The following is a 21,559-nucleotide window of genomic DNA, read 5'->3' on the forward strand; positions in this document are numbered from 1 at the left end:
GGCCTGGGATGTCTCAGGGATGGTTCATCCACCACCTCTCTGGGTACCTGGGCCAGGCTCTCACCACCCTCAGGACAACAATTCCTTCCTCATGTCCAGCCTGAATCTCCCTCCTTTAGTTTAAAACCATCACCCCTTGGCCTGTCACAAATAGGCTGGGATGATTTATGGCTGGGACGCAAATGCATGGACAGGATGGGGCAATGCAGGGGTGGGATGTCACAGAATCATAAAATCATTTTGGTTGGAAAAGACCTTCAAAGATCGAGTGCAACTGTTAACCCAGCCCTGGCACTACCCCATGTCCCTGAGAACCTCATTTCCAATCCGTTCAACCCCTCCAGGGATGGTGACTCCAGCACTGCCCTGGGCAGCCTGTTCCAATGCCCCACAGCCCTTTGGGGAAGAAATTGTTCCTAAATCCAACCTCAACCTCCCCTGGTGCAACTTGAGGCCATTTCCTCTGCTCCTGGCGCTTGTTCCTGGGGAGCAGAGCCCGACCCCCCAGCTCCAAGCTCCTTTCAGGCAGTTCAGAGAGTCCCGCAGGGCCGGGATGGAGTCATCCGTGGCTGGGATGTGATGCGCAAGGTGGATGAATTGATGCTCAACTGGGATGAAACACGTTTGGTGTGAGGGATGCACAGTTGGTCTGGGATCGGGAGCGGGACGGTGATGGGAGCACAGTGGGGACAGGAGCACCATATGCTCACCCAAAACTCCTGCAGATAAAAATCAATTTATCTATCTCCAGAACAGGTGTGTCTGCTCCATTTCGGTGCTCAGGTGGGTCCATGTGTGTCCCCTGGTGCTGGAACACCCCAAAAAGCTGCAGCCGTTGTGGCCGGAGAGTGCAAGTGATGTGGTGCCCACGTGTGTGCTGAGCATGTTGGTTCTCAGCCTCTGCTCAAGGCAGCAGCAGAATTTCTGGGAGCACTGCGAGAAAACCCCACGGGACATTTCACAATAGCCTCACACGTCACCAGAATGGACGCTGTGCCAGAAAACGAATGAAAAGCCCTCCCAGTGCCAACACAACCCGCGGACACTGAAATCCAGCCCAAAGCACCAAAATGTCCAGGAAAAACAGGGACTTGTTGAGTCCCGCTTATGCCTTTCAGCTCTTTAACCTGATCTTGTCACTGTAATCTCACCAAAGCACTTTTTTTCCACTTGGTTCAACTCTAAAATGAACTTCTCTTCCACAAAACACCCCAATCCTTCAATGAGAAAACCCCAACATCTCTGCTCTCCAGGATCATGACCCCGGCATCTCGTGCCATCGCTGCATGGATTTTAGTTTGTTCAATGAGATGAACACGTGCCGAGGGGGAAAAGAGGAGGAAATCTTTGAGAATTCAGTTTTCCAGCACTGGAGATGTGTGGCCAAGATTTAGGTTTCCTTTATATAGTGAATTGGAAATGGTGCAAAACACGGATGGATGGATGGATGGATGGATGGATGGATGGATGGATGGATGGATGGAGAGAACTGGGACCGTGATAAAGCTCTTGCTTCCAAGCAAGATCGGTGGTAACTAAAACCTCTCCGTCTCTTATTTGCTTTTTTATTGAATCAGATTGATAAAATTCCCTGGATCTGTGCACCACTGGGGACTTCCACACGGCAAAAACCCAACATCTGTCTTCTATTTTGCTTTTTAATTCAAGGAAAAGCCCACAAGACTCTCTCAGGATGGCCAGAAGCATCTCTGCGCTCGTCTCCATTCCCTCTGAGTCTTGCAGGTTGTATTTTCCCATTGATGTGCCAGCCCAAGAGCTCAAAACCCCGTCGCATCGTTAACGAACCTCCCAAACGAGCTGTCGTGCTGGGAACCAGCCGTCCTGTGAAAATACCTCTGGCTGCTTTATTTCCACCCTAATTCCCTGTATCCCACTGATATTAAATTTCCAGGCCAAAATACACGTGCAGTATTTGGTTTGTGATTTGTTGGGGTGGGTTTTTTTTGGTATTTCATTGTTGGAGAATGGCTAAGAGAGAAAGGGCGGAGACCCTCTCTACGAAGAGGATCTTTTCTAGTTAGCATAAGTAGGCCTCAGTTAGCATGAGCTGAACAAGGGTAAGTGGGAAGGTACTGACTGAGAGAGGCCTGGGTAAACAAAGTTCAGGAGGCAGCTCCGAGATAATGGGTGTTGGAGAATGGCCAAGAGAGAAAGGGCATGAGACCCTCTCTACGAAGAGGATCTCTTCTAGTTAGCATGAGTAGGCCTCAGTTAGCATGAGCTGAGCAAGGGTAAGTGAGAAGGTATTGCCTGGGAAAGGCCTGGATAAACAAGTCTCAGGAGGCAGCTCCTGAGAAAGGCCTGGATAAACAAGTCTCAGGAGGCAGCTCTGAGATAATGAGGGAATTCACATACCAGGAGGGCCACAGAAGGGGATGGACTCATTATGTATGTTGGGATGGGCTCATTACGTATGCTATCAAATCGGTGTTTGACGAGTAGGCATAACTAATAGAACCACTATAAAAGTCTGTGCTCTGTATCAATAAACGGAAGTATTTCTTATGATTCACATTGAATTGGCCGCATTTCTTCCTCCGTCGCCGCAGGCCAGAAACTATGCCGGGGTCTCGATCCCCGACAAACGGGGAAGTCACATACCAGAGAAACCACAGAAGGGGATGGGCTCATTATGTATGCTATCAAATCGGTGTCTGACGAGTAGGCATAATTAATAGAACTGCTTTATAAAGGGGTGCTATAAATAGAATTGCTATTAATAGAACTGCTATAAAAGTCTGTGCTCTGCGTTTGATATAAAAGCCAGTGCTTCGAGGCAATAAATGGAAGTATGCTTATCATTCATATTGAATTGGCTGCATTTCTTCCTCCGTCGCCGCAGGCCAGAACCTATGCCGGGGTCTCGACCCCCGACATTGCATGAATTAAGCACGTTTTTGCTTTGCTTTTTTTGGCTTTCTCAGCCAGCGATCTCAAATTATGCTGGTGAGCTCGTCCCGACAGGTTGGGAAGCAGAACATAGAGTTGCTTGGATTAGTCCCAGGGATGGAAATGCTGTTTTGTGCTGTCATCCCACAGCATGGAGATGTCCCCTCCGGCTCATGGGGCTGCACAACCACAACGAGACACCAGAGAATCCACACCAGGAAAACTTAACAATTTTTCTTTCTATTTTCTAGAGCATTTTCTGCTAATGGTTTAAAAAGCATCAGCAAAAAAACGTGGTGAAAAAGAAATTTCGGAGTTCTGTGCCCAAGACTGAAGAATTCCTCAGGAGCACTGAAATCATAGGAATAAATAAAACGTTTTCACATTCAAACCAAAGAATATTTATGGCTGACCAGTTGTGCCAGGAATGGGAAGCAGGAGAGGACGTGATGCCCAGAGTGAGCGTCATGGGATGTGTCAGCACAACCAGCACATCCCAAATTGTCTGTTGACTGAATTAAAGCGGGAATGGTGACAGGTCCTGGGGCAGCAGGAACATCTCCTCTGTGACTGCTCCACCTTCCCAGGTGCCCACGTGTAGTGGGTATGAGGGTCTGTAAGTGATAATGAAAAACAGGACCAGAGGAAACGGCCTCAAGTTGCACCAGGGGGGCTTGAGGTTGGATCTGGGAACAATTTCTTCCCCAAAGGGCTGTGGGGCATTGGAACAGGCTGCCCAGGGCAGTGCTGGAGTCACCATCCCTGGAGGGCTGGACAGACGGACATGAGGTTCTCAGGACATGGGGCAGTGCCGGGGATGGGTTAACAGTTGGTCTCCATGATCTTAAAGGTCTTTTCCAACCAAAATGATTCTGTGACTCCGTGATTTTCCGGGGCGTTGCAGCTTTGGCAGCAGACAGGAGCCAGGAGAAGGGACAGCACTAAAGCTGTCCCGAACCTTTTCAGTCCCTTCCAGCCCCATTTCCTACGCTTCCACGCCCACCCTTCATAATTCCAACATGTTTATTTAATTAAATATTAATTAAACATTTCCTAATAGTCTCGCCAATGCTGTCAGCAATTCGCTGGGGTGTCAGCATCGCCAGCTCCACGCTGGGCTGTGATGGTGATTTTTCCTAAAGCTGCTTTAGGAGATGCAAGACACGGTGTGACATTCCCAATCCAGTGGTGATTCTCAGCCGTGGACAAATCACAGTCCCATGGAAAACCCACAGAGCCCACCCAGGGTGAAATCCTGCAGTGATGCAGCTCCTGTGGGTCCATCACATGGACCTTAAATTCACTCCCAGCCTCCCTGAACACCGGTGGGGAGGTGGAGTGGGCACCCAAGGAGGGAGGTGGGCACCCGGAGGGGTGCAAGGGGAACATGTGGGTGCAGCTTGGGCACCCCAGGGAGCAGCGTGGGCACTCCAGGGGTGGGCATGGGACACCCAGAGAGAGGTGTGGGTGCTTCGGGATGCAGTGTGGGTACCCCCAGGATGGGTATGGGGGATGCAGGGAGAGATGTGGACACGCATGGAGCATCTTGGGCATCCAGGGGTGCGGCGTGGGTACCACAGGGTGGGTACATGGGGCAGCTAGAGAGAGGTGTGGGCACACAGAGAGCACCGTGGACCCCCCAGGAAGGAGCCCAGGCACCCCAAAGAGCAGCATGGAGACCCCAGGGTGCAGGTGGGTACCCCAGGGGTGGGCATAGGGTACTTTGAGAGAGGTGTGGGCATAGCAGGGAACAGCATGAGCACCCCAGGAGGGATCCAGGCACCCCAGGGAGCAGCTTGGACGCCCTGGGGGTGCGTGTGGGGCTGCTAGGGGGAGGTGTGGGCACACAGGGAGCAGTACAGGTACCCCAGGGTGCCCCAGGGTGCAGCATGGGCACCTTCTCGGGGTACATGGGGGACCTAGAGAGAGGTACGGGCACACAAGGAGCAGCGAGGGCACCCTGGGGGGCAGTGTGGATACCCCAGGGGGTTCATGGGGCACCAAGAGAGAGATGTGTGCATACAGGGAGCACCATGAACACCCCAGTGGGGAGCCTGAGCACCCCAGGGAATGGACACCCCAGGGGTGGGCCTGGGGCACCTAGAGAGAGGTGTGGGCACCCAGGGAGCAGTGTGGGCACGCAGGGGTGCAGCATGGGTACCCCAAGAAGGAGCCTGGGCACTTGGAGGAGCAGTGTGGGTACCCCAGGGAGGTGCCTGGGGCAGCAGGAGGGAGGTGTGTGTACCCAGGGAGTATCCCGGGCAGTGGATTGGGCACCCCGGGGACAGCGTGAACACCCTGGGGACGGCGTGGACAACCTGGGGATGTTGTGGACACCCCGGGGACGGCGTGGACAACCCAGGGATGTCGTGGACACCCCGGGGATGGTGTGGACACCCCGGGGACGGCGTGGACACCCTGGGGATGGCGCAGACACCCCGGGGACGGTGTGGACACCCTGGGGATGGCGCGGACACCCCGGGGATGGCGCGGACACCCCGAGGATGGCGTGGCGACGCCGGTGGCGAGGCGAGGGAGCCCGAGTAAGTCCCGCTTACCGGTGTCGGCGTTGGTCCAGGGCAGCAGGAGGACGACGGTATCACAGAGCAGCGGCAGAAGCGGCCGCGCCATGGGACTGTGGCGGCACTGGAGCAGGGCCGGGGGGCTCAGGGCTCCCGGGGGGGGCCGTGGCTCGGCCCCGCCGCCCGCCGCCGGACATACCCGGCGTGGCCAGACCCGCCTTCCCCTTTCGCTTTCAAACAGAGACCAGGGTGGGGGGTGCAGTGCCCGGGGGTTCGTTACCCGGGGGGATGCAGGGCCTGAGAGTTCGGTACCTGGGGGGGATGCAGGGCCTGAGAGTTCGGTACCCGGGGGGGATGCAATGCCTGGGGGTTTGGTACCCGGGGGGGATGCAGTGCCTGAGAGTTTGGTATCCAGGGGGGATGCAGTGCCCGGGGGTTCGGTACCCGGGGGGGATGCAATGCCTGGGGGTTTGGTCCCCGGGGGGGATGCAGTGCCTGAGAGTTTGGTACCCAGGGGGGATGCAGTGCCCGGGGGTTCGGTACCCAGGGGGGATGTAGGGCCTGAGATTTCGGTACCCGGGGGGGATGCAGTGCCAGCAGGTTCGGTACCCGGGGGGAATGCAGTGCCAGCGGGTTTGGTACCCAGGGGGGATGCAGGGCCTGAGAGTTCGGTACCCGGGGGGAATGCAAGGCCTGAGAGTTCGGTACCTGGGGGGGATGCAGGGCCTGAGAGTTCGGTACCCAGGGGGGATGCAGTGCCCGGGGGTTCGGTACCCAGGGGGGATGTAGGGCCTGAGATTTCGGTACCTGGGGGGGATGCAATGCCAGCAGGTTCGGTACCCGGGGGGAATGCAGTGCCAGCGGGTTCGGTACCCGGGGGGATGCAGTGCCTGAGAGTTCAGTACCCGGAGGGGATGCAGTGCCTGAGAGTTCGGTACCCAGGGGGGATGCAGTGCCAGCGAGTTCGGTACCCGGGGGGATGCAGTGCCTGAGAGTTCAGTACCCGGAGGGGATGCAGTGCCTGAGAGTTCGGTACCCAGGGGGGATGCAGTGCCAGCGAGTTCGGTACCCAGGGGGGATGCAGGGCCTGGGGGTTCGGTACCCGGGGGGGATGCAGTGCCAGCGGGTTCGGTACCCGGGGGGAATGCAGGGCCTGAGAGTTCGGTACCCAGAGGGGATGTAGGGCCTGAGAGTTCGGTACCCAGGGGGGGTGAGGTGCCTGGGGATTCGGTACCCGGAGCGGGTGCAGGGCCCAGGGGTTTGGTACCGGGGCGGGTGCAGGACCCAGGGGTTCGGTACCTGGGGGAATGCAGTGCCCGGGGATTCGGTACCGGGGCGGGGTGCGATACCCAGGGGTTCAGTAGTGGGGGGAATGCAGTGCCTGGGGGCTTGGTACCCGGGACGAGATGCAGTGCCTGGGGGTTCGGTACCGGGGGGGATGCGGTACCCGGGGGGGATGCAGAGTCTGAGGGGACGCAATAGCAGAGACGGGGTACAATACCCAGAGGGTGCAATACCCTCAGAATGCAATACCGGGGGGGGTTGAAGTATCGGGGGGGCGAGATACGATACCAGGGAGTGAGATACGATACCAGGGGGGGATGCAATACCTGGGGGAGAGATGCCAAACCTGTAGGGAAGGATGCAATACCGGGGGGAGATGCAGTACTGGAGGGGGGAATGCAGTACCGAGAGGGGGAGGAGGGGAATGCAATACCCAGGGGTGAGATGGAATACCTGGGGATGGGATGCAATAGCGGGAGGAGGATGCAACAACGTGGGGATGCAATACCTTGTGGTGGGGATGCGACACTGGCGGTGAGATGGAATACCTGGGGTGGGATACAATAACGGGGAGGGGCTTCGGTTCCCGGGGATGCAATTCCTGGGTGGGGGGGAGTGTGAGGAGCCATTAAAGGACAAATGTTGCTTGTACACCTGGGGACCTGGCGCCTGACCCCAGCGCGGGGGGGAGGACTGAGAGACACCAGACTATGAATCTTTAATGTAAAACTAAGTCACTTCGGACTAATCCCAGAATGCAAACTGATTACTGTGTTTTAAAAGCTAAGCTGGGGAGAAGGGAGCCAGAGAGCTGGGAATGCGCACTTTAAGTAGATCAATAAGGGAGGGGGTTGGCAGAATTAGATGAATGAGACAGGTGATCTGCGGCAGGGCCGGGCAGCCTGTAAACCCTGCAGAACCAGCCCCTGGGAACAGGGGAGGGAATTTGCGGCTGAGATTAAGGTGATATAAGCACCGGCTTTTTGCCCTATTCCATGTGCTACCATCAGGTAGGACACACAGGTTTGCAAAATTGTTAATAAAATCTACATTGCTGAGAGATCCTGCCTGAGCCTGTTATATTGGCAAGATGATGGTTTCCTACAGGAAGCTCTGCCAAGGTGTGGTCCACCTACCCCAGGTCCCAGCAAAGCTGTTCTGTCAGTCCCTTCTCAGCTGGATGGGGAAAGAAAGCACAATGAAAGGCTCATGGGTGAGATAAAGGCAGGGAAATCCCTCAGCAAGTACCGTCATGGGGAAAACAGACTTTGCTTGGGGAGAAAAAAAATATCCATCAAATCAGAGAAATAAAACCAAATGTTAAAACCCCTTCCCCCCATCCTTCCCTTCCCCCCAGGCTTAACTTCACTCCCAAATTCTCTACCTTCTCCCTGGGAGTGGCGCAGGGGGACAGGAATGGGTGTTGTGGTCAGTTCATCACAGGTTGTCTCTGTTCTCACACTCTTCCCCTGCTCCACCGTTGGGTTCCTCCCATGGGACACAGTCCTCTATGGACGTCTCCAATGTGAGTCTTTCCCACAGGCTGCAGTTCTTCATGAACTGCTCCAGCGTGGATCCTCCATGCGGTCAGAAGTCCAGCAAACCTGCTCCAGCCTGGGCTCCTCTCCATGGGGACAAAGGTCCTGCCAGGAGTCTGCTCCAGTGTGGGCTTCTGTGGGGTCACAACCTCCACTGGGCTCCACCATGGACCTCCATGGGCTGCAGGTGGGTATCTGCTCCACCATGGACCTCCATGGGCCACCGGTGGGTATCTGCTCCACCATGGACCTCCATGGGCTGCAGGTGGGTATCTGCTCCACCATGGACCTCCATGAGCTGCAGGTAGGTATCTGCTCCACCTTGGACCTCCATGGGCCACCGGTGGGTATCTGCTCCACCATGGACCTCCATGAGCCGCAGGTGGGTATCTGCTCCACCATGGACCTCCATGGGCTGCAGGTGGGTATCTGTTCCACCATGGACCTCCATGGGCCACCGGTGGGTATCTGCTCCACCATGGACCTCCATGAGCTGCAGGTGGGTATCTGTTCCACCGTGGGCCTCCATGGGCTGCAGGTGGGTATCTGTTCCACTATGGACCTCCACAGGCTGCAGGTGTATTTTAGAAAGAGCAACATACGAGACTAAACCTTGAGAACAAGGTTCAAATGCCGGAGGATTGTGCCGAGAAACATTCAGGGCCACGCAGATGAAAATGCTGCACCAGTTATACACCAGTTAAGTGATACACACCGAGCCCTGGGAATCTTGGTTAATTGTTCTTGATTAGGCACATGCTATAATCAATGTACTCTGGACAGGTTGAGATTTCACAAGATGCATTTTATGAAAAGCAATCAAGAGGTTAGAGTTCACAATCGGCTTGCGCAAGAAATAGTTGATGGTAATGATACTGGGATTTGATAAAGAAAATATGGTCTGTGAGACTTTATCCTTCTTCCCAAGTGTTCCTTCCAAAGCCATGTAAGACCCAACCATGTCATAACTCTTTCTGGGTGAGGATTTTTGTGATGTTGGTGAAAACAAGCCCTGTAGCTCCTAATCTTCAAGAAGATAAACAAAACTATGCATGAGAGGGTCGAACTGGAGAATTGTGATACCTTTATACAAAAAATCAGAGCTACTGAATGCCTGTGGGTGCTGATTTCCTGACGAGATTCTCAGGGACGTGGGTTAGTGCCAGGGTTGGGTTAATGGTTGGACTCCATGATCTTGAGGGTCTTTTCCAACCAAGATCATTCTATGATTCATCACCCCACTGAGTCCTGCCCAGTCCCCATCTTGGGGAGCCCTTTGTGCACTGTGCCCCTACATGCGGCATCAAAGGATCTTTCCCACCTTGTCCCTGTCCCATGCACCAAGACATGACCCTAAAGCAACTCTCATGGTGGAACATGGAGATAACCAAGGTCTGAGCACATCTTCTGTGTTTTCAAAGGGCTTCACCATCCTGCATCCAAATTAACAATTTAAGAATTGTTTGTTTTCAGTCGCCTCAAACATCCGAGAAGCAATTTTTGGGCTGAGCTCTCTCTCACCTTCTTGCCTTGTGTTGCTTTGGGAAGGTTGGGCAGAAGCGGTTGAGGAGTTCTGCTTGTTTCTCCTTGGATGTGGCATGTAGAAGGGTTGTGTTATTGACTACAACTCTTTAAGTGGAGATTTTGGGGGTGAGAAAAGCTGGATTCTAGGCCAGGACTAGAGATCACTCCAGTGTCTTTAAAGAGAGACAAACTGCTTGTTTCAGGATGCCAGCACCAGGGATTCGGAGCTCTCTCCTTCCTGGGCAAAGATTAAGAAGACAAAGAAGATGGAGATGAAGACAGATGAGGAAGGAGACAGAAGAAGGAGATAAAGAAGATAAAGGAGGAGAAGAAGAAGACAAGGAAGAAGAGGAAGATGATGATGAAGGAGAAGAAGAAGATTAAGAACATGGAGATGAAGATGAAGATGAAGAAGAAGACAAGATGAAGAAAAAAAGGAGGAGAAGGAAGAGAAGAAGAAGGAGGTGAAGAAGAAGAAGAAGATATGGTGCTTAGCATTGTAGGCAAAGCCATTTTCTACTCAAAGCTGAAATATACTGCATTTATGCTCGCCACAGCTTTTACACATTGACGCACATTGAAAACTTCATCTTCTGGAGGTAGGTTGGTAGAATTGGTGGAAACAGGGTGGTTTTGCTGCCCAGAGGAACACCCCAATGAAGGCTATGAGCCTTTGTTGTGTTTGTGGCCTCTGGTCAGAGAGGATCCTGCCTTTCCAAAAGCTGTTTCTGAGCTTGATGAGAGAAATTGCTCCACGTTGGAGTTTCCAAAGTGTGACTTTACTGCTGAGGAATCCATTCGGAGCTGGGTGGGGTCTGAGCAGCTCGGGGGCTCACAGGGGATCTCCAATGGGATTTTTTTGGGGGGGGGAAATTCATCTCTTTTTCCATTTGGAGCGATGGGAGTTGAGGGGGAAGCGCTGATGTAACCGCAAAAGGGGTTTTTCCTGCCTCTTCTGGGTTTCCTGCCTTGTGGGAATTGCAGTTCTCGCTTTCTAAGGTCTTTGGCGAGAAGTCTTTTCTCAAAGAGAACAGACTGACTTCTCTCACAAGCCTTTATATTATTAAATCAGATCCTAGGAGACAAGTTACTTATCCTGGAACAAATAACCACAATCGCAGCTGCTGATGAAACATGAGGCTGTAAAATTTGCAGCTGGAGGCTTGGACACATCCCCTTTTGCCTACAAATGGCATCCCCAGAGGATTTATCTTAAAGCAAAATGAATTCTGCTCATGTTTTGGTTTTGGTTTTGCTTTTATGTTTTTTCAATTCTCTGATAACGAAAAGGAGAATGGAAGATTTGTATGGGTCTTTCTACCATCACTTTCTAGGAGCACATCAATGTCTGTCACATGGGGCTTCTTTCCTTTCTCATTTCCCCAGGGTTACAAATAAATGTGCACAATGTCATTTGTCTCTGCTAGAAAGCGTAACAAATGACAGGCAGGTTGTGTCACCTAGTGTCCCCCTGTCCCACCACTGTGTCCCCATGGCCACCTCCACATGTCCCATGCTCATTTCCTCATGTCCTACAGCCTCATCCCTGTGTCCCATGGTCCTTTTTTGTCCCCTTTGTCCCCTGGGCTTTGAAGTGTGGCCACGTCCCCATGCTCCATCACCTTGTCCCCATGTCCCATCACCTTGTCCCCGTGTCCCACGTCCACCTCCTTCTGGTCCCCCTTCTCCCTTGGCCTTTGACATGTGGACACACCTGTATGTCCCATCCCACATACCCATCTCCCATGGCCACCTTGTCCCCTTGGCTTTGAGATGCCCCACTGCCACCACCCATAACCATGTCCCTTTGGTCCCCTAGGCTACAAGACATGACCACGTCCCATGTCCCCATCCCTATGTCCCATGGTCACCTCTCTTCAGCCCCTCCCACCTCACCCTTCCCTGGTCACCTCACTGTCCCTTGAACTCCACCTTTGGGTCCCATGAGCAGCCATCACCACTGCTGGCCACATGTCCCCTCCCTGGCCACCTCATCCCTGGTGTCCTCCCTGGCTGGGGGCTGTGGCTGAGGTCCTGTTATGGTCCCTTTTGTCCTCAGGGTGACTCGTTTTTCCTTTCTTTGGCATAAGAAAATGAATATTCTGTGGTGTTTGCAACCCATCCCGTGTCTCCTGGGCCACTCAACTACCAGAGCAGGTCAGATATGGTCTGGGGAGAACAATTCCCATTGTGCAAGTGCAATGAAATTGGAAAACAGAAGCACAAGTGCAATAAGTCACGACACAAAGGCACAACCCTCCATGTTCTTCCCGTATGGGAAAAGAAACCCCTTTCTGCCCTGGAAAGGTGGAAACCATCAGTCCCTTGTGACAATTCGGTACCAGAGACACAGTCCAAGTGTAACAATACCAGAATTATGTGATCTGGAGAGTTCTGGACATCACCAGAATATTAAGAGTGGCTACAGTGGAAAAATACTGACTAAAGCCAACCATCTCATGACCTTCTGAAGAGCAATTCCAAAGTGAGGCCCTTGGAGCTTCCATGGATCGCAGCAAACCTCTCCCTCCAAGCTGGGACATCCCTTGGACACATATCATGACCAACCGATGCCGCAAAGCTGTGAGTGAGGACAGATTTCTCCAGTCTCAACAAATTGCCCATTAGGAAATGCCAATGCTACAAAGTGAGTAATTTGCTTGACTTGAGAGGAAAATTTTAACCTTAAGTATATCTCCATATATATTTCACATACGTATGCTCAAAGCTGTAGGTTGGTGTGCGTGGTATATTCAAATATCTATGGATTAATATGTCCAAGCATAGCGTGACCCTTGACATCATCAAATCTGTCATCAAGTCACTGTTTTGATTACAACAAATCCCACTGAACTGCTTTAAGTCACTTTATTAATCAGCTGTTCATTTAATGTCATCAGAAACCATATATTAAACTTGTCCTCTAACTTAATAAATCCTATAGCTTGGTATTTATGGGTGGTTCTCTCTATACCATGTTTTTGGAGATGCAGTGGTACACAAGTAAGGAGGATGGAGTAGCCCATGAGCTGACTCGTTATCTAAATAGTTATTAAAAATTCCGTACAGTATATTCGTATCCTTCCTCCATGCCACGGTTCAGAAGAGGATTAAAAAGATGCTGCCATTCCTGAAGAACATCAGAGACGTAACCGTGACCTCATCAGATTGATGTTTACTGCATAACAATTTAAATAACGTACAGGTATGGCAACAAAAATACAAAGTATTAGTGAAAAGGGTTTCCAGGATGCTAAACCTGAGCAGCTGGGCAGAATCAGGGGCTTCTTCATAGATTCAGAGAAGCAAATAGGAGATAAAACTTGCCACTAGAGCCAACAAAAAAGAAAGGAAACAGCTGGAGGGGTTAAAGAAAGGGATTTCTTCTGAAAGAGCAAACTTGTTTGGACATATTGCGTCCCTGAGATGTGAGATTCTGCAGAGAGCTAATTAAGAAAGCGTTTGATAAGAAGACAGATTGTGGTGACCAGGAGCAGGGTTGGGTCAGACAAGTGCAGTGACCAGCCCTGATTTACACCCAACTGGCCCCTTGTACACTCTTTTCTGGCTATTCCTCCTTTTTTTCCTCCCTGATCCTCTTCCCCTGACAATCTGCAGTTTCATCAACTCCCCCAATATCCAGGACCTGAGGGTCCCATCACTCACAAAATTTGAGGTCGCCTGCAGTATCTCGACAGCCCATCAAGATCGTTTCTCGTCTTTGCCCTCATGATGTTGGTCTCTGCTCCCCAGGAACAAGCGCCAGGAGCAGAGGAAACGGCCTCAAGTTGCGCCAGGGGAGGCTGAGGTTGGATCTGGGAACAATTTCTTCCCCAAAGGGCTGTGGGGCATTGAACAGGCTGCCCAGGGCAGTGCTGGAGTCACCAGCCCTGGAGGGCTGGACAGACGGACATGAGGTTCTCAGGACAGGGGGCAGTGCCAGGGGTGGGTTATGGTTGGACTCGATGATCTTGAGGGTCTCTTCCAACCAAAGTGATTCCATGATTCCATGTTACTCCACTGTGTTTGTGTCTCTGTATATTCTTTTTACACCTTCCCCCTTTTCTTATTAATCCTTTTAGTATTATCAAGATACAAAAAAGCCCCCATTTTCTTCACATCAAGCACAGGAAAGTGTCCAACTGAGAAGCACATCCTTCCTGCCCAAGAAAAGTCTCCGCTGTGTTTTTGGGATGGGGCAAAGGGTCCAGGAGCAGAGGAGCTCGAGAGAGGTGGGAGACGGTGAACATCTCAAACACATCTGCAACACATCTGCAGAGCTTGAACACCTGCTGGACAACCAAAAAGTGCTGCCACCAGAACTGGCCGAAGAGGATGAAACAAAGACCCTCCACACCCCCAGTAATGAAGAATTCGGAGTTAGGACCTTGGCTTGAAGCCACATTAATGTATTAAATTCAGAGATGAAGCGATGAACTGGTGCAGAGCACCAGGTTTTGGACAAGGGATGAAAAGAGTAGTAGGAAGGAAGAGTTGTTTGGGAAAAGAACCAGACTGGACTTATTTTTCATGAATCTGTACTTTCTGGAAGGAGATGTCTTGTTTGAAACCAAGAGATACTTACAGTGCATGGATAAAAATTAAAATGTTAATATTCATTACAAATGAATGCAAATTTTTTTCTTCTCAGGATGATTTCACGCAGATGTGATTAGAGTGCAATTAGGCGAGATGGATTAAAACCTGAGCCTCAGAGTAATCACTCTAGAAAAATGATATTGGAAGAGTTTATGTGTTAGGAACAAGTTATTGGTCATGGTGAAGAACTCAGTCTTGCGTATTACCCACTTTTTTGACTTGTTTTCAATTGCTTTCAATAAGATGCAAAGACGTGGGATTGTTTTCAGAAGGTGAATGCTCATGCACATACATCATGGATGTGAATTTATCATATTTTACTAGACACAAAGAATTAAACTCAAATATTACCTTTTGGAGCAGGTAGTCTTTCTTGAGATCTATAACATTTCAAGTTATTTTCCTACGTTACCTAAATTGAGGGTTAAAACCACGTCCCTCCAGCTCAGAGAGTCGCTCTACACCAGATTTACACATCGACAATATAGATAATGCCATATAATCCAGTTTGCTTCAATTCCCTTGGAGCCTGGTATTCAGCTGATGTTGAGATTTAGATCTACAAAGCTTGGGCTGGCTTGAAACTGCCCCTTCAAGCATCATTTTCTTAAATTATGAGATATAATTGATAGGGAAGAGCGTCCTCGATTTCTTCTTCGTTCATGGGAAGAACTCCAGGAGCTAATGGTAACAAGCTCCCACCTTGCAGAAGGAAAGTTGCCCAAATCTTTCACAAAATGGAATAATTTGTGTTTTAAGAGACACACTTAGGCATTCAATGAATTAACACCCTTAGCAAAAGTCTAATAAAAAGGGTTTTTGCTGCTGGAGCTACAGTGGGCTCTGGAAAAGAACCAGTATCATCACATTTTGCAGGACTGGGATTTTAGGACTAGAATCAAGATTCACTGTGACTTGATGATTCCCCATAAACAGGAGAGCAGATACATTACATTGTGTGGTCTCAGTTTGTGGAAGATCTCAAATAATTCTTTCAAATATTCCAACTATATAAACACCTGGGTAGACGGCAAGGACTTGCTTCTTTCTCTCGCTCCATAATATCCTATTAATGGGTTAACACCACCTCTTAGATTCCACCAGCAGCATGTAGGGAAACAAAAACGTCCTCTACCCACCCTAATTTCAGAGACCAAGGAGCTCTGCTTGGGTTTTGTGTTTATGCTGCTAAGAGGAGTAAAGCAAACAACTTTTATTGCAACACACCGGAACAAACAGACACCACTTGAATTTTTGCCTGTGGGAGACTGTAGGAGACATGAAAACAAGGATGGTACCAGGGGATTTGGACAAATTAATCATATTTAAGTAGTCATTCAAACCTTTGGCTGAAAAAATGCAGCTTGTCTGAATTTGTCTTTGTTGGATTGCATGGAAAAACAGAATTAAAAATGTTGAGTGTCATCCATCTGCATTCATTATGCGATTGAAAAACAAGCCCGTTCCCTGCGAACTGACAGCCAGTACTGGTCACCCCGCTTTGCAGATGATATGAACTCAAGGAAATGTAGAGAACAGCAATTTTCAAAACTCAGGGATATAGAAAAACTCTCGGAAGATGTTGGAGGGGAGCGCGTGTTTCTCAGGAATGGTGCAGAGGACTCGTGGCACCAAAAGGAGAAAGTACTAAACCCAGAAGCTCCGGAAGGAAAAGCCACATAACACAGCCCAGTGTCAGACAGCAGAAGTCCTTGCAGACACAACTTTACCCACAGAACCAGCCGGTCACTTCACCGTGTTGCCTGTGGATGGGATTCGAGAGAAGCGTTTCATCCAGACCAGCAGACCCGTGCTAAACATCTGTGAGAGTGGGTCCGGAGATGGAGCAGGATTGGCCTGACCATCGCCATCAAGAACTGAGAGAACTGAGGCCCTGACCGAAAGAACAGATGGACAATGACTTGGAGAGAGGCCCGAGGAGCAGCATTGTTTGAACTGTTTCTCTGATACGGGGGCCTCCTGCTCACAATGGCTGCTGTGTGGACTTTGCTGCTGCTTCAGCCAAACCAGCCCCCCCTCTGGAAAGCTGTTGTCATGAGGGTCTCTTTGACCCAGGGACAATCGCTGCTGTCCAGAAGATGTGTTCTCACCTGCAGCCTCAGTCACACGTGTCCCCCACCTGCTCCCTCAAACAATGGCCAATGACAAAGAGCATGCCCAGAGCTCGCCAAGCGTCCTGAGGTCACCCAGTGGACCAGAGAGAGACCCTGAATGCTGGACACGTAAGCACTGGCAAAAGAAAGCGTGGATCCTTCGAGCCTGCGCAGTTAAGCCTGGGTTGCGAAATCAAGGCAGACTGGCCTGAAACAATGGGAGCGAGGGGGGTGAAGAAGCACACAAGGTGACTCCAGAATGGACACCGGTGAAGATCTTCCCACCAGAGGATCCCGAACCACGGCAGAGAACCGGCCGGACTCCACGGGACCGGAGACCAGAGGGAGCTTCTGGAACTGGATGGTGAGAAACGCAACCTCATTGCTCATCTTTACTTCTCCCTGTTTCTTTTCCCTTTTCTCTTTCTCACTCTGTCTCTCTATCATGTGCCGCTTTACGGGCAAATTAATAAAGTAACACTGCTTGATTGAGTTATAACCCCTTGGCATTTTGGTCACCTTAATTTTGCGCTCTGAGGTCAAGGTAAAAGAACCATCACGAGTCCATCGCCGAAGGGACTGTGACAACATCTAAACCAATTTAATTTTTCAGAAATTAAAACGAGGGCTGCTCTCGCAACAAATTGTGCGTAATTGCTCATCTTCTTCATTATTGCCACGACCAGGGACCTGATAGCAGGTGGGACACTTTGAGGTTGGTCCATCTGATATTTCCTGGGACATCAAACGAGATAAATAAAGATCTGCCACCACGATGGAGCTCGGATGGTTCCAGTTGCTCGGCTGATGGCCAACCAGTGACCACTGGGGCTTCCAAACAGATTCATGGTTCTTCTACTCATTTGTTCATTGCATTATGAATGTTAAGCTCTTGGGCAGCTGTGGAACACCATGCTCTGGTTGCTTCCCAGCCACCTCCTCTTGTCACCACAAACATGACACCATCGAGTTGCTCTCCTGGAAAGGACACGAGAAGAATTTGTCTTCGCCTTTCATCTGAAGGGGGTCCAGAAACTCCTTTATTTATTCCGTGCCGAGAAGGAGTGGCCTAGAAAGAAGGAAGCCACAAACAGCAAGGCTACTGACAACTTAAGCTGCATGTTTAATTCAGTATTTGAGGGGAAATTATGTGTTTTATTGTATAAATCAAGCTCATTGGGGGCGTTTTGCTGTGCTGGATGGTTTTGATAGCAAACTTAGCTTTACTGGTATTGTAATTGTTGCCTGCTCAATGAGTTCTAGACAGCAAATGCATGGTATAGACAACAAATAGATATTTGGAGAAGAGGAGCAACAAAATTGCATTTATTTTATGATTAAGAACAAATCAAGAAAACTCACATTAAGCAGACGGCCCAGCAGGTGAGCTTGGCAAGTGTCTCACAGCACATGGAGACCACATGAAGAAGGCGACAGAGCAATCGGTGAGACGCTTGTAAATGGGAAAATAAAGCTGAGGGGACTCATGGATAATATTCAGAATTACAAAAGATAAATTCAGTGGTGGTAAGAAATGTATTTTCTGATGTAAGAACAGGTAGGAAGATGGGGAAGGTGGTGGAAGGGGATCTGGAATACACTGGAGGAGAAGGGAGACAGTTGGGTGGAGATCGAGATCTTCTCATGCCAGATACAATATTGTGTGTTGGGGGTGATGGTGAGGGCAGGGGGAGAAGCTTCGGGAACCAGGATGGGGGAAAGTGAGATGCTGGACAGCACATTTTTGTGTGAAACAACCAGAATATGAGCTCCAAGGAGTAATAGTTCATCATATCAACAACGAACACTAAATTCCCAGGACTCAATGATCTTGAGGGTCTCTTCCAACTGAAGAGAAGCTGCCCAATTAATTCATACTGTGATTAAGTTACAAAAGACGTACCCACCATTAACGAACATGATAAATGCTTTCTGACCACCTGCAAAACAAGGGGTATTTTTCAAGTTTTAGATCCTTCTGCATGACAGGAGAGAGACAGAAGATTAAGTGATGTGTTGTTCAGAAGCAGAGTGCTTAGTTGATATTTAACTAATAATTAATAGATGTAAGTAAGAAACTAAACAGTTATAATTAACATCATGAATTATTTCTTAGTATAGATGTATTGTGTGTCAAAATTTTTAAAAATTGTAATGCATATGTAATAATTATGTGAATATAAGCAACACAAGAGCATCCAGTCTTTGCAGTACTTGGGGAGGATGATCCCAGTGTTGCCCAGCGCTGACAAAATAAAGTCGCTTAACAGTTTAATCGACCCGGCTGTTACGCTTATTTCTTCGTTTCACACGCAAAGTGATCTCAGGATTTTACACACCCCGCACAAAATGGTGGCGCGGCTCCTTTAAGACGCCCCCCACACCCCCAGTAGCACGGAGAGGGCGTGGCTTGGAGAGACGGAAGGCGCTCAGGGGCCCGAAGCGCGTCCGGGGTTGAGTGACAGCGCTGCGGCCCAATCAGGCGCGGAGGTTGAGGAAGGGGGGCGGGCCTTCCGGCGGGAGCGCTGCGGCTCCAAGGGAAGCGGGGGGGCGACCGGCGGCGACGTGATTAAGAAGTTTGACCAGAAGGACGAGGAATCCGGTCCGGGGCTGGCGGCGGCGGGGAGGGAGCGGGGGGCGGGCTCAGGGCGGCCGTGGTGGCAGCGCCCTGAGGGGAGCGAGCGTTCGGCCGCCCGGCGCGGCCCGTACCGGCCGCTGAGGGGAGTGGCGGGAAAAGCCGCTGAGAGAGGAGCTCCCGCCTCTCCCCGTGTCCGGGCTCCCCAGAGCCTCCTCTGGCCCTTCAGGATGGTCCGCGGGCTGCGGGGCCCGGGGGTGGGAAGAGGTTCCTCGCCTCCTGGGGGCCGCGGCGGGCGGGCTCTTCCCGCCCTTTCCGTGAGGACATAAAGCTACTGGAGAGTGTCCAGAAGAGGCTGCGGAGCTGGTGGAGGGTTTGGAAAGGAAGAGATACGAGGAACGGCTGAAGTCACTGGGTTTGTTCAGCCTGGAGAAGAGAAGACTGAGGGGAGACCTCACGGCGGCTGCAGCTTCCTCACAAGGGGAGGAGGAGGGACAGACACTGAACTCTTTCGTGACCAACGACGGAACCCGAGGGAAGGACAGGAAGATGTGCCAGGGGAGGGGCAGCTTGGACATAGGAAAAGGTTCTTCACCCAGAGGTGCTGGGCAGTGGAGCAACTCCCCAGGGAGCTGGGGCTCTGGAGCTGGAGAAGAGGAGACTGAGGGGTGACCTCAATTCATGGTGATCAGTATGGAAAGAGGCAGTGTCAGGAGGATGGAGCCAGGCTCTGCTGGTGACAACCAGTGACAGGACAAGGGGCAATGAGTCCAAACTGGAACACAGGAGGTTCCACTTAAATATGAGAAGAAACTTCTTCCTGGTGAGGGTGGCAGAGCCTGGCCCAGGCTGCCCAGGGAGGTTGTGGAGTCTCCTTCTCTGCAGACATTCCAACCCGCCTGGACACCTTCCTGTGTAACCTCAGCTGGGTGTTCCTGCTCCGGGGGGATTGCACTGGGTGAGCTTTCCAGGTCCCTTCCAACCCCTGACACTCTGTGATTCTGTGAGGTGAAGGGCAGACAGTGCCAGCCCTTGGGGTACCCTGTGTTTTGAAGGCACCATGGGAAACAGATTCTTCTCGGGGCTCTGGTGAGACCTATCCCCCAAGGAACATATTTTGGTGCTGGGGCAGGGAGGAGTGTGGACAGGCAGCCCGGCCCCTGGGTCCTCTGCCCTGCTCGGGGAGGGGAGGTTGTTCCCTGTACGATGGGCTCAGCACTCCTGGGCTCACAGGAGATGTCACCACCTCCAGAAGCCATCTGTTGTTCCCAAGGCCACCAGTGCAGCAAGTCAACATTTATTTGATGCAACCAGTCTGCTACAGCCAGTAATCCTGTGTAAAATCGATGAAAATTACCACTGTGCTTTATTACAATGTGCCATATAACAACCAGGAATTGACAAATTCCTCTGTTTGCCCTGTGAAATCACATTTGTGGCACTTAGATTGTGATGTTGTTGCATTGCAGAGTAAAATAAGAGAACTGGAAAAGGAGGTTGAGATTTTACAGGATGTAAAGGCGATCGCACAAGAAGTAATTACTGTTCAAGCAGACGGTGCTATGAGCTGCAGGATAATGCAGACCGGCTGCTGGCATCTATTGCTAAGGAACAAAAGGAAAAATGTGCCAAAAGTGAGTTTTTGTGTTCTCAGGTTTGTACTCTTACCACAAACCACTCTTGGAATCCCGAGGAATGGGATGGAAATATTTGGAGTGGATCCTCAGACTCCAATATTGAGTCTGAACTTGATCCTGACTTAAATGGCAGGGAGGTGGCGGGAGCACAACCCCCCATACAAATGATGCTTTAGCAGGAACAAGCAGATGAGGGGGTGGATCGCACATACTCACTCTCCGAAGGAGTTAACGGCATTTTCAGAGATCTCTCAGCAGACAAGTGGGGAAGGAATTCCGGCACAGATTTTGCCAGCTTAGGATAATGGAGCTGTGTCTATCCATTTATCGGCAGATGAACAAGATTTCTTAAGCCCTATAGCCTATGGTGATCAGATACAACAACGATATGCTCAGCTGCAAACTGTCAGAGGTCCGGACAGGCAAGATATTATTGCACCTACGCTATATCAATGTTTGTGTGCAGCAGTTTTAACAGCATACGCTGAACCTGCTGAATCTGTGTTGTCCCGTGGAAATTGGTGCACAATGGAGGAAAGTATTGATTTAGATTGGGGTGGTGTATGTATTGATTATGGATCCAATTCGGACAGGGTAGCAGTGCCAAGTGCTACAGGTAATGCCGGCACTCTGGCAAATGCCTTGAGGGGAACTGGGGCTGTAATTTCAGGACCCTCTGTTTGGGTGGTGGAGAATGGAAATCCGGCAACACTGAGCAGAGTTACAGCACAGGCGAGTGTTGGCGCGATAAAGGACTCAGCAAAACAAGTCGATTCAATGTGAATCACGCCAAAGCCATTTATTACAGAAACAAGACTCCTTATATATGCAACTATATTCTAATCACGCGTCCACG

This window comes from Streptopelia decaocto (assembly GCF_964273445.1).
Source record: "Streptopelia decaocto genome assembly, contig: HAP1_SCAFFOLD_184, whole genome shotgun sequence".
NCBI lineage: Eukaryota > Metazoa > Chordata > Aves > Columbiformes > Columbidae > Streptopelia > Streptopelia decaocto.